Raw genomic sequence first — 15,628 nt, 5'->3', positions numbered from 1 at the left:
TGCTTCAGTTTCGAGTCTGTAGCCTGGAAACATCCGACATTAGTTATATTAGTGACGTTAGTGACGTTAGTGATATTAGTGATAATAGTGACGTTAGTGTTATTATTGACATTAGTGATATTAGTGTTATTATTGACATTAGTGATAATCGTGATAATAGTGACGTTAGTGATATTAGTGTTATTATTGACATTAGTGACGTTAGTGATATTAGCGATAATAGTGACGTTAGTGATATTAGTGGCAATAGTGATATTAGTGTTATTATTGACATTAGTAATAATAGTGACATAAGTGACGTTAGTGACATTCGTGATATTAGTGATGTTAGTGACATTCGTGATATTAGTGACGTTAGTGATATTAGTGACATAAATGATAATAGTGAAATAAGTGATATTAGTGACGTTAGTGATGTTAGTGACATAAGTAATTTTACAACACCAAGTTATAGTCCAACTATTTTATTTGAAAATCACAAGCTTTGATTGCGTTGGCAACGGGCAGTTGGAAAGACTGTCTGTAATCACCAGGTATTGTTCTGTGATTTATAAATGCGAAGGGTTCGAGGATTTCTTGACATTCACCTGAGGAAGGAGGAAGCCTCCGAAAGCTTGTGAATTTAAAATAAAATTGCTGGACTATAACTTGGTGTTGTAAAATTGTTTACAATTGTCAACCTCAGTCCATCACCAGCATCTCCACATCAGTGACATAAGTGATATTAGTGATGTTAGTGATATTAGTGACATAAATGATAATAGTGACATGTGATATTAGTGACGTTAGTGATATTAGTGACATTAGTGATATTAGTGATAATAGTGACAAAAGTGACATTAGTGACATTAGTGACATAAGTGATATTAGTGACATTAGTGACATTAGTGACGTTAGTGATAATAGTGACATAAGTGATATTAGTGACATTAGTGATATTAGTGATAATAGTGACATAAGTGATATTAGTGACATTAGTGATAATAGTGACATTAGTGACGTAAATGATAATAGTGACGTTAGTGACATAAGTGATAATAGTGATATTAGTGACATAAGTGATATTAGTGACGTTAGTGACATTAGTGATAATAGTGACGTTAGTGATATTAGTGCATTAGTGACATTAGTGATAATAGTGACATTAGTGACATTAGTGACATAAATGATATTAGTGATGTTAGTGACATAAGTGATAATAGTGATATTAGTGACATAAGTGATATTAGTGACGTTAGTGATGTTGGTGATATTGATGACGTGAGTGATATTAGTAATGTTGGTGATATTAGTGACATTAGTGATGTTAGTGATGTTAGTGATGTTGGTGACATTAGTGACATTAGTGATGTTAGTGACGTAAGTGATATAAGTGATAATAGTGACGTTAGTGACATTAATGACATAAGTGATATTAGTGATGTTGGTGATATTGGTGATGTTAGTGATATTAGTAATGTTGGTGATATTAGTGACATTAGTGACGTTAGCGACATTAGTGATGTTAGTGATGTTGGTGACATTAGTGACGTTAGTAATATTAGTGACATTAGTGACGTTAATGATGTTGGTGATATTAGTGACGTTAGTGACATTAGTGATATTAATGATGTTGGTGATATTGGTGATATTAGTGATATTGGTAACATTGGTGACATTAGTGATATTAGTGATATTGGTGACATTGGGGATATTAGTGATGTTGGTGATATTAGTGAACATTTACCTCATTGACACGACATTCCTCCACCTGCTAATTTAACTGAGTTAACCTGGTTTAAATGGGTTAACATCTTTGCTAAACAGCAGCTGAGGAACGTTTTTGGTTCACTAACATCAGCAACAGTAGAACTTACTACAAGTGTGAGCTGTATCTGTGCAGCGTTGTACCTCTATCGTAAGCTGCATTATTTGGAGAAAGCAGCAGACTTGAGAATGACGGTGAGGATCTAACACTCTCTGTACGACTATCACAGTTAGAGGGGCACAGGCTCTGTCCCCTTATAGAAACTGGCGTCTGGGAGTTATACTGCCAGCTGCGCCTTGCTGTAACAGGCAGAGTGTGTGTCTGAGGAATCACAGTTGATTTCTCCAGATGCTGGGTGCACTTTGGTTTGTATTTTGGAAAGTGCAGTTACAAATAGGTCCAGAGACACTGATTAAAGAGCAGTACAACTGGGAGAGGCATTCCGTAACACGGGTAAAGTCCCACATTGTCCTTAAACATCAACTCTTGTGAAGAGTAAGGCTCCAATTAATTTTAAAGGATTGTTTTTACTTTTTTTATCACCAACTGATGGGCTGGTCATTTTTTGCATTTTTCTCTGAGCTCCGATGAATTGCTGTCCCTTTGCTCAGTGTCTGCTCCTCTCGCTGCTCATTCTCCACATATCTCTGGGCAGGAGCTGAGGTTAAACAAAGTTCAGGCACAATCGGGGGGAATTTAAACAATCGACGAACATTTAACATTCCCTGTCAAAGTTCAAACCTACAGAATGACCAGTGGGGTGAGGGACTGAACCCCAGGGAGAGTCAGGACCCTCGGGGACTGTACCCCAGGGAGAGTCAGGACCCTCGTGGACAGTACCCCAGGGAGAGTCAGGACCCTCGGGGACTGTACCCCAGGGAGAGTCAGAACCCTCGGGGACTGTACCCCAGGGAGAGTCAGAACCCTCGGGGACTGTACCCCAGGGAGAGTCAGAACCCTCGGGGACTGTACCCCAGGGAGAGTCAGGACCCTCGGGGACTGTACCCCAGGGAGAGTCAGGACCCTCGGGGACTGTACCCCAGGGAGAGTCAGAACCCCCGGGGACTGTACCCCAGGGAGAGTCAGAACCCCCGGGGACTGTACCCCAGGGAGAGTCAGAACCCCCGGGAACTGTACCTCAGAAACAGTCAGGACCCTCGGGGACTGTACCCCAGGGAGAGTCAGAACCCCCGGGGACTGTACCTCAGAAACAGTCAGGACCCCCGGGGACTGTACCCCAGGGAGAGTCAGAACCCCCGGGGACTGTAACCCAGGGAGAGTCAGGACCCTCGGGGACTGTTCCCCAGGGAGAGTCAGCACCTTCGGGGACTGTACCCCAGAGAGAGTCAGAACCCCCGGGGACTGTACCCCAGGGAGAGTCAGAACCCCCGGGGACTGTACCTCAGAAAGAGTCAGAACCCTGACACTTTCACACTCACAGACATTCTCACACCCACACTCTCACACTCACCCTCTCACCCTCACAGACCCTCTCACACTCATTGACCCACTCACCCTCACAGACCCTCTCACACTCACACTCACCCACTCACACTCTCTCACACTCACTGAGCCACTCACCCTCACAGACCCTCTCACACTCACACTCACCCACTCACACTCTCTCACACTCACTGACCCACTCACCCTCACAGACCGTCTCACACTCACACTCACTCTCACACTCACAGAGACAATTTGTGTAAATGAGGTAAATGGATAAAAACAGTCTGTGTTCATGTTGAATTTTGATTTGTTATTTGATAAAATATGAAAAATCAAAAACAATTCAATGTTGGAAAGTAAAATGGGGATTATTAATGAGGTGTTAAGTGACCGGGATTGTCGAGCAGCTGCTCTCTGTGAACTAGGCAAAGTTCACACCCAGCTCTGCTCTTTGCAGCTAATTATTGGGATTGATGTATAAGATGAGAGTTAATTTATATAACTTTCATTTATTTATTTTACGTGGTGCGATATAACTTCCTGAGTCACTTCCCTGTGCAGCCAGCACTTCAAGTCAGTAGTTTTTTGAAGTGCGTGAATGGAAACTAAGAATTGAGAATTCCAGGCCTGAATCTCTCGTACAATGCAGGCTCCTAAACCCTCCGTCCCCTCAGCCTGTGCTCAACTAGAGACAAACCTATCGTTACACTCGGTCACCCAACACTGAAAGCTGCAGTCAATTAAAATCCAAACCATTCTTCGTCTAATGTATGTATTTGTCATTTTACTCATCCCGGGAGATTTCTGTATCCTGGTGGGTTTATATTCCAATCAGAAGTGAGAGACATTCAAAATTCTTTATATGTGGGTATCGAGGCATCGATAACGTGTCTGGTTTACGCTGCTCGAGTATAATAAACGTAGAGAATGAGTTTAATCTTACAACAAACAATATAAACACCGAGAGAGGACGGAGACTTGTTACAACCTGTGCAGGGTCTGGAGCAGAGCCTTTTCCAGACTAAAGACTAAAAGTGAGGCTCCAGGAATCACTTCATTAATCTGTAATCAGAGCGCTCCCGGGAATTCAAAGTAGCAAAAAAAAATCAGTTGAATTAAGGAGCATAAATAATTCGGAAAGTAATATCTTAGTGCTAAAACTGAACTATCAGTTAATTTGAATTCAGGGCCTTTGAGTTAAATATAGATTATATTATAAAAACAGAACATCCAATGAAAGGCAGAATGAGCCCCTCTCGTGACCATGGGACATCCCAAAATGCTTCACACCCAGTGTTTACTTCCTCTCCGTCACATGTTGTGTCACACTCAAATATCTATGTTACACCCTCAACAGCAATTACACTCTGACTGACCCCACTGAGCGCTTAACAGCAATTACACTCTGACTGACCCCACTGAGCGCTTAACAGCAATTACACTCTGACTGACCCCACCGAGCGCTTAACAGCAATTACACTCTGACTGACCCCACTGAGCGCTTAACAGCAATTACACTCTGACTGACCCCACCGAGCGCTTAACAGCAATTACACTCTGACTGACCCCACTGAGCGCTTAACAGCAATTACACTGTGACTGACCCCACCGAGCGCTTAACAGCAATTACACTCTGACTGACCCCACTGAGCGCTTAACAGCAATTACACTCTGACTGACCCCACTGAGTGCTTAACAGCAATTACACTCTGACAGACCCCACCGAGCGCTAAACAGCAATTACACTCTAACTGACCCCACTGAGTGCTTAACAGCAATTACACTCTGACTGACCCCACTGAGTGCTTAACAGCAATTACACTCTGACTGACCCCACTGAGTGCTTAACAGCAATTACACTCTGACTGACCCCACTGAGTGCTTAACAGCAATTACAGTCTGACTGACCTCACTGAGCTCTTAACAGCAATTACACTCTGACTGACTCCACTGAGATCATAACGGCAATTACACTCTGACTGACCCCACTGAGCTCTTAACAGTAATTACACTCTGACTGACCCCACTCAGTGCTTAACAGCAATTACACTCTGACTGACCCCACTGAGCACTTAACAGCAATTACACTCTGACTGACCCCACCGAGCACTAAACAGCAATTACACTCTAACTGACCCCACTGAGTGCTTAACAGCAATTACACTCTAACTGACCCCACTGAGTGCTTAACAGCAATTACACTCTGACTGACCCCACTGAGTGCTTAGCAGCAATTACAGTCTAACTGACCCCACTGAGTGCTTAACAGCAATTACACTCTGACTGACCCCACTGAGTGCTTAACAGCAATTACACTCTGACTGACCCCACTGAGTGCTTAACAGCAATTACAGTCTGACTGACCTCACTGAGCTCTTAACAGCAATTACACTCTGACTGACTCCACTGAGATCATAACGGCAATTACACTCTGACTGACCCCACTGAGCTCTTAACAGTAATTACACTCTGACTGACCCCACTCAGTGCTTAACAGCAATTACACTCTGACTGACCCCACTGAGTGCTTAACAGCAATTACAGTCTGACTGACCTCACTGAGCTCTTAACAGCAATTACACTCTGACTGACTCCACTGAGATCATAACGGCAATTACACTCTGACTGACCCCACTGAGCTCTTAACAGTAATTACACTCTGACTGACCCCACTCAGTGCTTAACAGCAATTACACTCTGACTGACCCCACTGAGTGCTTAACAGCAATTACAGTCTGACTGACCTCACTGAGCTCTTAACAGCAATTACACTCTGACTGACTCCACTGAGATCATAACGGCAATTACACTCTGACTGACCCCACTGAGCTCTTAACAGTAATTACACTCTGACTGACCCCACTCAGTGCTTAACAGCAATTACACTCTGACTGACCCCACTGAGTGCTTAACAGCAATTGCAGTCTGACTGACCTCACTGAGCTCTTAACAGCAATTACACTCTGACTGACTCCACTGAGATCATAACGGCAATTACACTCTGACTGACCCCACTGAGCTCTTAACAGTAATTACACTCTGACTGACCCCACTCAGTGCTTAACAGCAATTACACTCTGACTGACCCCACTGAGTGCTTAACAGTAATTACACTCTGACTGACCCCACTGAGCACTTAACAGCAATTACACTCTGACTGACCCCACTGAGTGCTTAACAGCAATTACACTCTGACTGACCCCACTGAGTGCTTAACAGCAATTACAGTCTGACTGACCTCACTGAGCTCTTAACAGCAATTACACTCTGACTGACTCCACTGAGATCATAACGGCAATTACACTCTGACTGACCCCACTGAGCTCTTAACAGTAATTATACTCTGACTGACCCCACTCAGTGCTTAACAGCAATTACACTCTAACTGACCCCACTGAGTGCTTAACAGCAATTACACTCTGACTGACCCCACTGAGTGCTTAACAGCAATTACACTCTGACTGACCCCACTGAGTGCTTAACAGCAATTACAGTCTGACTGACCTCACTGAGCTCTTAACAGCAATTACACTCTGACTGACTCCACTGAGATCATAACGGCAATTACACTCTGACTGACCCCACTGAGCTCTTAACAGTAATTACACTCTGACTGACCCCACTCAGTGCTTAACAGCAATTACACTCTGACTGACCCCACTGAGCACTTAACAGCAATTACACTCTGACTGACCCCACCGAGCACTAAACAGCAATTACACTCTAACTGACCCCACTGAGTGCTTAACAGCAATTACACTCTGACTGACCCCACTGAGTGCTTAACAGCAATTACAGTCTAACTGACCCCACTGAGTGCTTAACAGCAATTACACTCTGACTGACCCCACTGAGTGCTTAACAGCAATTACACTCTGACTGACCCCACTGAGTGCTTAACAGCAATTACAGTCTGACTGACCTCACTGAGCTCTTAACAGCAATTACACTCTGACTGACTCCACTGAGATCATAACGGCAATTACACTCTGACTGACCCCACTGAGCTCTTAACAGTAATTACACTCTGACTGACCCCACTCAGTGCTTAACAGCAATTACACTCTGACTGACCCCACTGAGTGCTTAACAGTAATTACACTCTGACTGACCCCACTGAGCACTTAACAGCAATTACACTCTGACTGACCCCACTGAGTGCTTAACAGCAATTACACTCTGACTGACCCCACTGAGAGCTTAACAGCAATTACAGTCTGACTGACCTCACTGAGCTCTTAACAGCAATTACACTCTGACTGACTCCACTGAGATCATAACGGCAATTACACTCCGACTGACCCCACTGAGCTCTTAACAGTAATTACACTCTGACTGACCCCACTCAGTGCTTAACAGCAATTACACTCTGACTGACCCCACTGAGTGCTTAACAGCAATTACAGTCTGACTGACCTCACTGAGCTCTTAACAGCAATTACACTCTGACTGACTCCACTGAGATCATAACGGCAATTACACTCTGACTGACCCCACTGAGCTCTTAACAGCAATTACACTCTGACTGACCCCACTCAGTGCTTAACAGCAATTACACTCTGACTGACCCCACTGAGTGCTTAACAGTAATTACACTCTGACTGACCCCACTGAGCACTTAACAGCAATTACACTCTGACTGACCCCACTGAGCGCTTTACAGTAATTACACTCTGACTGACCCCACTGAGCACTTAACAGCAATTACACTCTGACTGACCCCACTCAGTGCTTAACAGCAATTACACTCTGACTGACCCCACTGAGCGCTTAACAGCAATTACACTCTGACTTACCCCACTGAGTGCTTAACAGCAATTACACTCTGACTGACCCCACTCAGTGCTTAACAGTAATTACACTCTGACCAACCCCACTCAGTGCTTAACAGTAATTACACTCTGACCGACCCCACTCAGTGCTTAACAGTAGAAACATAGAAACATGAAAAATAGGAGCAAGAGTAGTCCATTCGGCCCTTCGGACCTGCTCCGCCATTCAAAATGGTCATGGCTGATCGCCTAACTCAGTACCCTGTTCCCGCTTTTCCCCCATATCCCTTGATCCCTTTAGCATTAAGAAATATATCTATCTCCTTCTTGAATACATCTAATGACTTGGCCTTCTGTGGTAGAGAATTCCACAGGTTCACCACCCTCTGAGTGAAGAAATTTCTCCTCATCTCAGTTCTAAATGGCATACCCCGTATCCTGAGACTGTGACCCCTGGTTCTGGACTCCCCAGCCATCGGGAACATCCTCCCTGCATCTAGTCTGTCCAGTCCTGTTAGAATTTTATATGTTTCGATGAGATCACCTCTCATTCTTCTAATCTCTAGTGAATAGAGGCCTAGTCGACCCAATCTCTCCTCATACGTAATTCGATTTCTTCTCACTAAAAGGATACAACTTCACCTTAGTTTTAAAATAATACATTCTACATTTCTTGATATAACCTGGTCCTTGTAGCATCCAACTTACCTCAGAGTAATGCTATGGGAGATCCGTTAGTGTATATAAAAGTTTTGAGACAGATCTGTCCCAATTTATTGAAAGAAAGCCTTGTCATTTCCCGCTGGTACTCAGTGTGTGAACCGTGAGATCAGCACTGCGAGGAGAATATTTATCCAGGTTCCAGATGTATCCTGAACCCCTTCGTTTCGACTTCTCATCAAGGACCAATCTCGAGTTTACCATCCAAGCTGCTTCGAGGAGCTATTGATTGTCTAAACTCGGTATAAATTGGCCAGTTCAGGTTATATTCACATTTACTCTTCCAGCCTTCAATAAGGATTCACGTCTGAGCTTCTGAGTGAATTAATTAACCCTTTCTTATCAGAGCAGGCGTCAGATAATGTTATAAACTAACAAATTGTTTATTAGCTTTAGAATCGTAATTAGCAGCACTTAAACACTGAGTATAGTAGATAAGGTTAATTTACAAAATAAATAAGAGTTTAGAATGGCCATTCAGTGATGTCACAGTGATGCAATTAACTGCTTGCTGATTATAAATTTACTCCTGAGATCGGTGTCTGAGATTGGTAGAAATTGCTGAGATTAATTTAGGATTAGATTCCTTCGCTGACAAGTTAACAGCTTGAGACAGGTTAATGAATGGATTAAAGTCTCAGCGCCCGTCATCAGTAATGGGGGTGTGTGTGTGCGTGTGTGTGTGGGTGTGTGTGTGGGGGTGTGTGTGTGTGGGTGTGTGTGTGTGGGTGTGTGTGTGTGGGTGTGTGTGTGCGTGTGTGTGGGGGTGTGTGTGTGGGGGTGTGTGTGTGGGGGTGTGTGGGTGTGTGTGTGGGTGTGTGTGTGGGTGTGTGTGTGTGTGTGTGTGTGGGGGTGTGTGTGTGGGTGTGTGTGTGTGTGGGTGTGTGTGTGTGTGGGTGTGTGTGTGTGTGGGGGTGTGTGTGTGGGGGTGTGTGGGTGTGTGTGTGGGTGTGTGTGTGTGGGTGTGTGTGTGGGTGTGTGTGTGGGTGTGTGTTGAGGATGCCCGCTGTCATTATCATAGTGTCACAGAATCGTGCAGCACAGGAGGAGGCCACTCGGCCCATCGTGCCTGTGCCGGCTCTTTGAAAGAGCAATGAGTTTCGATTCACACTGAACAAATGCCCCTTGACTTGGTTCCAGTGTTGGTGGAATCGACTCTCCACCAGCTCTTTCCATTTTATTTTGTCAATTTACAATTTTATTTTCTTTCCGAGATTCTCTCTTTTATCCTTCATTTGATTATTTATTTTGGTTTTCTGGGGTAAACTCCCCTGTGTGTTTCTGCCTGGATCTTTTCCTGAGCTTTGCACCCACTGGGATGCAGTTTATTGACGTCTGATCTCAACCTCAGGAGCAACAAGTGAAACTATTGAGATGTTTTCAAACCACCAGAAAAACTAAAATACTGAGTGAGGCAGCAAACACGTCACAGAGCCCCGGACAAGGACCCTCATTACCAGCACCCCAGGGGTTCAGTGTACGAGCTGCAGGCTTGTTGTATATCGGAGGGAGATTTCTAACGAGTAAGGGAGAGGTCAGGGTTAGGGGAGAGGTCAGGGTTAGGGGAGAGGTCAGGGTTAGGGGAGAGGTCAGGGTTAGGGGAGAGGTCAGGGTTAGGAAGGAGGTCGGGGTTAGGGGAGAGGTCAGGGTTAGGGGAGAGGTCAGGGTTAGGGGAGAGGTCAGGGTTAGGAAGGAGGTCAGGGTTAGGGGAGAGGTCAGGGTTAGGGGAGAGGTCAGGGTTAGGGGAGAGGTCAGGGTTAGGGGAGAGGTCGGGGTTAGGGGAGAGGTCAGGGTTAGGGGAGAGGTCAGGGTTAGGGGAGAGGTCAGGGTTAGGGGAGAGGTCAGGGTTAGGGGAGAGGTCAGGGTTAGGGGAGAGGTCAGGGTTAGGAAGGAGGTCAGGGTTAGGGGAGAGGTCAGGGTTAGGGGAGAGGTCAGGGTTAGGGGAGAGGTCAGGGTTAGGGGAGAGGTCGGGGTTAGGGGAGAGGTCAGGGTTAGGGGAGAATTTCAATCTGATATCTTGGCCAATTTTAAGGTTAAATTTTTCAGATCGGTTGGTCCCAGAGAGGAATCGACTGATCCACTGGGGATTAGATTGAACTGCTGAATCTATGACCTTTAATGAGCAAAGGTTCAGTGATTGGTGCAAGGTCCAGTTTCACACTGGCTTCCAGAAGTGAAGGTCAGTGTGGCAGGAATAGTGAGCTGACTAATTCACCAGTCACTCAGAACTCTCCTGAACCCGAGTTTGTTCATCCTCTGCCAGCTCCGTCCCTGCTGCCTCGGTATTAATGTCCTCACTCCAGATGAGAAGGGTGATGACAATAGAGACCGTTCTTATTTCACACACCAGCGGGACAGTGAAGGCAAACACTGAGGATCTCGTGCCAGTATCTGAGCTCGATGACACAGAGTGCTGGCCAGCTCTCTCACAGGGAAAGATTAAACATTAAACTATGTATTTTCCAAGGAAGCTGAGGTCATAATCGTCTCTCTCCCTCAATCGGGCTGAATTACGAGGGTCTCCACCTCATATTAAACTATTTACTGATCATTAACAGGACACTCAAGTTAGAAACCTCGATGGCCTCCTGCGCATCCCCGATTTTAATCGGGCCCTAAGCTCTGGAATTCCCTCCCAAAACCTCTCCGCCTCTCCCCCCTCCCCCTCTCCGCCTCTCCCTCTCCGCCTCTCCCCCTCTCCGCCTCTCCCTCTCCGCCTCTCCCCCTCTCCGCCTCTCCCCATCTCCGCCTCTCCCTCTCTCCGCCGCTCCCCATCTCCGCCTCTCCCCATCTCCGCCTCTCCCATCTCCGCCTCTCCCCCTCTCCCCCTCTCCCCCTCTCCGCCTCTCCCCATCTCCGCCTCTCCCCATCTCCGCCTCTCCCCATCTCCGCCTCTCCCCATCTCCGCCTCTCCCCCTCTCCGCCTCTCCCATCTCCGCCTCTCCCCATCTCCGCCTCTCCCCCTCTCCGCCTCTCCCCCTCTCCGCCTCTCCCCATCTCCGCCTCTCCCCCTCTCCGCCTCTCCCCCTCTCCGCCTCTCCCCATCTCCCCATCTCCGCCTCTCCCCATCTCCGCCTCTCCCCATCTCCCCATCTCCCCCTCTCCGCCTCTCCCCATCTCCGCCTCTCCCCCTCTCCCCTCCTTTAAGATGCTCCTTAAAACCTATCTCTTTGACCAAAGCTTTTGGTCATCTGTGTCCAATTTTGTTTGATAATCGCTCCTGTGAAGCACCTTGGGAAGTTTTAAGAACATAAGAAATAGGAGCAGGAGTAGGCCAATCGGCCCCTCGAGCCTGCTCCGCCATTCAATAAGATCATGGCTGATCTGATCCTAACCTCAAATCTAAATTCATGTCCAATTTCCTGCCCGCTCCCCGTAACCCCCAATTCCCTTTACTTCTAGGAAACTGTCTATTTCTGTTTTAAATTTATTTAATGATATAGCTTCCACAGCTTCCTGGGGCAGCAAATTCCACAGACCTACTACCCTCTGAGTGAAGAAGTTTCTCCTCATCTCAGTTTTGAAAGAGCAGCCCCTTATTCGAAGATTATGCCCCCTAGTTCTAGTTCCACCCATCCTTGGGAACATCCTTACCGCATCCACCCGATCAAGCCCCTTCACAATCTTATATGTTTCAATAAGATCGCCTCTCATTCTTCTGAACTCCAATGAGTAGAGTCCCAATCTACTCAACCTCTGCTCATATGTCCACCCCCTCATCCCCGGGATTAACCGAGTGAACCTTCTTTGTACTGCCTCGAGAGCAAGTATGTCTTTTCTTAAGTATGGACACCAAAACTGTATGCAGTATTCCAGGTGCGGTCTCACCAATACCTTATATAACTGCAGCAATACCTCCCTGTTTTTATATTCAATCCCCCTAGCAATAAAAGCCAACATTCCGTTGGCCTTCTTGATCACCTGCTGCACCTGCATACCAACTTTTTGATTTTCTTGCACTAGGACCCCCAGATCCCTTTGTACTGCAGTACTTTCCAGTTTCTCGCCATTAAGATAATAACTTGCTCTCTGATTTTTTCCTGCCAAAGTGCATAACGTCACATTTTCCAATATTGTATTGCATCTTCCAAATCTCCGCCCACTCACCCAGCCTGTCTATATCCCCTTGTAGGTTTTTTATGTCCTCCTCACTCTCTACTTTCCCTCCCATCTTTGTATCATCTGCAAACTTTGATATGTTACACTCGGTCCCCTCCTCCAAATCGTTAATATAGATTGTAAAGAGTTGGGGACCCAGCACTGACCCCTGCGGAACACCACTGGTTACTGGTTGCCAGTCCGAGAATGAACCATTTATCCCAACTCTCTGCTTCCTGTTAGATAACCAATCCTCCACCCATGCCAGAATATTACCCCCAATCCAGTGATTCTTTATCTTGAGCAATAATCTTTTATGTGGCACCTTGTCGAATGCCTTCTGGAAGTCTAAATACACTACGTCCACTGGTTCCCCTTTATCCACCCTGTACGTTATGTCCTCAAAGAACTCCAGCAAATTTGTCAGACATGACTTCCCCTTCGTAAAGCCATGCTGACTTTGTCCTATTAAATTATGTTTGTCCAAATGTTTTACTATGTTAAAGGCGCTATATAAATGCAAGGTGTTGTTGTTGTATTCCAGTCGATACAATTAATAAAGAGAAATTTTTGCTTTACTTGAGCTCCATTTGGTAAATGCACAGAGTGACTCGAACACCCGCCCCTCCCCCACCCTAAACACCCGCCCCTCCCCCACCCTAAACACCCCGCTCCTCCCCCACCCTAAACACGCGCCCCTCCCCCACCCTAAACACCCGCCCCTCCCCCACCCTAAACACCCGCTCCCTCCCCCACCCTAAACACCCGCCCCTCCCCCACCCTAAACACCCGCTCCTCCCCCACCCTAAACACGCGCCCCTCCCCCACCCTAAACACCCGCCCCTCCCCCACCCTAAACACCCGCCCCTCCCCCACCCTAAACACCCGCCCCTCCCCCACCCTAAACACCCGCTCCCTCCCCCACCCTAAACACCCGCCCCTCCCCCACCCTAAACACACGCCCCTCCCCCACCCTAAACACCCGCCCCTCCCCCACCCTAAACACCCGCCCCTCCCCCAACCTAAACACCCGCTCCCTCCCCCACCCTAAACACCCGCCCCTCCCCCACCCTAAACACACGCCCCTCCCCAACCCTAAACACCCGCCCCTCCCCCACCCTAAACACCCGCCCCTCCCCCACCCTAAACACCCGCTCCCTCCCCCACCCTAAACACCCGCCCCTCCCCCACCCTAAACACCCGCTCCCTCCCCCACCCTAAACACCCGCCCCTCCCCCACCCTAAACACACGCCCCTCCCCCACCCTAAACACCCGCCCCTCCCCCACCCTAAACACCCGCCCCTCCCCCACCCTAAACACCCGCTCCCTCCCCCACCCTAAACACCCGCCCCTCCCCCACCCTAAACACCCGCTCCCTCCCCCACCCTAAACACCCGCTCCCTCCCCCACCCTAAACACACGCCCCTCCCCCACCCTAAACACCCGCCCCTCCCCCACCCTAAACACCCGCCCCTCCCCCACCCTAAACACCCGCTCCCTCCCCCACCCTAAACACCCGCCCCTCCCCCACCCTAAACACCCGCTCCCTCCCCCACCCTAAACACCCGCTCCCTCCCCCACCCTAAACACCCGCCCCTCCCCCACCCTAAACACCCGCCCCACCCCCACCCTAAACACCCGCTCCCTCCCCCACCCTAAACACCCGCCCCTCCCCCACCCTAAACACACGCCCCTCCCCCACCCTAAACACCCGCCCCTCCCCCACCCTAAACACCCGCCCCTCCCCCACCCTAAACACCCGCTCCTCCCCCACCCTAAACAACGCCCCTCCCCCACCCTAAACACCCGCCCCTCCCCCACCCTAAACACCGCCCCTCCCCCACCCAAAACACGCGCCCCTCCCCCACCCTAAACACCCGCCCCTCCCCCACCCTAAACACCCGCCCCTCCCCCACCCTAAACACCCGCCCCTCCCCCACCCTAAACACCCGCTCCCTCCCCCACCCTAAACACCCGCCCCTCCCCCACCCTAAACACCCGCCCCTCCCCCACCCTAAACACCCGCTCCCTCCCCCACCCTAAACACCCGCCCCTCCCCCACCCTAAACACCCGCCCCTCCCCCACCCTAAACACCCGCCCCTCCCCCACCCTAAACACCCGCTCCCTCCCCCACCCTAAACACCCGCCCCTCCCCCACCCTAAACACGCGCCCCTCCCCCACCCTAAACACCCGCCCCTCCCCCACCCTAAACACCCGCCCCTCCCCCACCCTGAACACCCGCCCCTCCCCCACCCTAAACACCCGCCCCTCCCCCACCCTAAACACCCGCTCCCTCCCCCACCCTAAACACCCGCCCCTCCCCCACCCTAAACACACGCCCCTCCCCCACCCTAAACACCCGCCCCTCCCCCACCCTAAACACCCGCCCCTCCCCCACCCTAAACACCCGCCCCTCCCCCACCCTAAACACCCGCTCCCTCCCCCACCCTAAACACACGCCCCTCCCCCACCCTAAACACCCGCCCCTCCCCCACCCTAAACACCCGCCCCTCCCCCACCCTAAACACCCGCTCCCTCCCCCACCCTAAACACCCGCCCCTCCCCCACCCTAAACACCCGCTCCCTCCCCCACCCTAAACACCCGCTCCCTCCCCCACCCTAAACACCCGCCCCTCCCCCACCCTAAACACCCGCCCCTCCCCCACCCTAAACACCCGCCCCACCCCCACCCTAAACACCCGCTCCCTCCCCCACCCTAAACACCCGCCCCTCCCCCACCCTAAACACACGCCCCTCCCCCACCCTAAACACCCGCCCCTCCCCCACCCTAAACACCCGCCCCTCCCCCACCCTAAACACCCGCTCCTCCCCCACCCTAAAC

The 15,628-nt window shown here is 49.1% G+C and overlaps 1 protein-coding gene across 2 annotated transcripts in view; it reads left to right on the top strand.

The window, feature by feature from the left end:
• Window positions 1–15,628, top strand: part of fhl1a (four and a half LIM domains 1a) — a 93,033-nt gene that overhangs the window by 55,446 nt on the left and 21,959 nt on the right. The gene's annotated exons all lie outside the window — the stretch shown is intronic.

This window comes from Heptranchias perlo, chromosome 15 (assembly GCF_035084215.1).
Source record: "Heptranchias perlo isolate sHepPer1 chromosome 15, sHepPer1.hap1, whole genome shotgun sequence".
In the NCBI taxonomy this organism is placed as follows: domain Eukaryota; kingdom Metazoa; phylum Chordata; class Chondrichthyes; order Hexanchiformes; family Hexanchidae; genus Heptranchias; species Heptranchias perlo.
The sequence above is the reverse complement of the archived record's forward strand: the minus strand, read 5'-3'. Positions and strand labels throughout refer to the sequence as shown.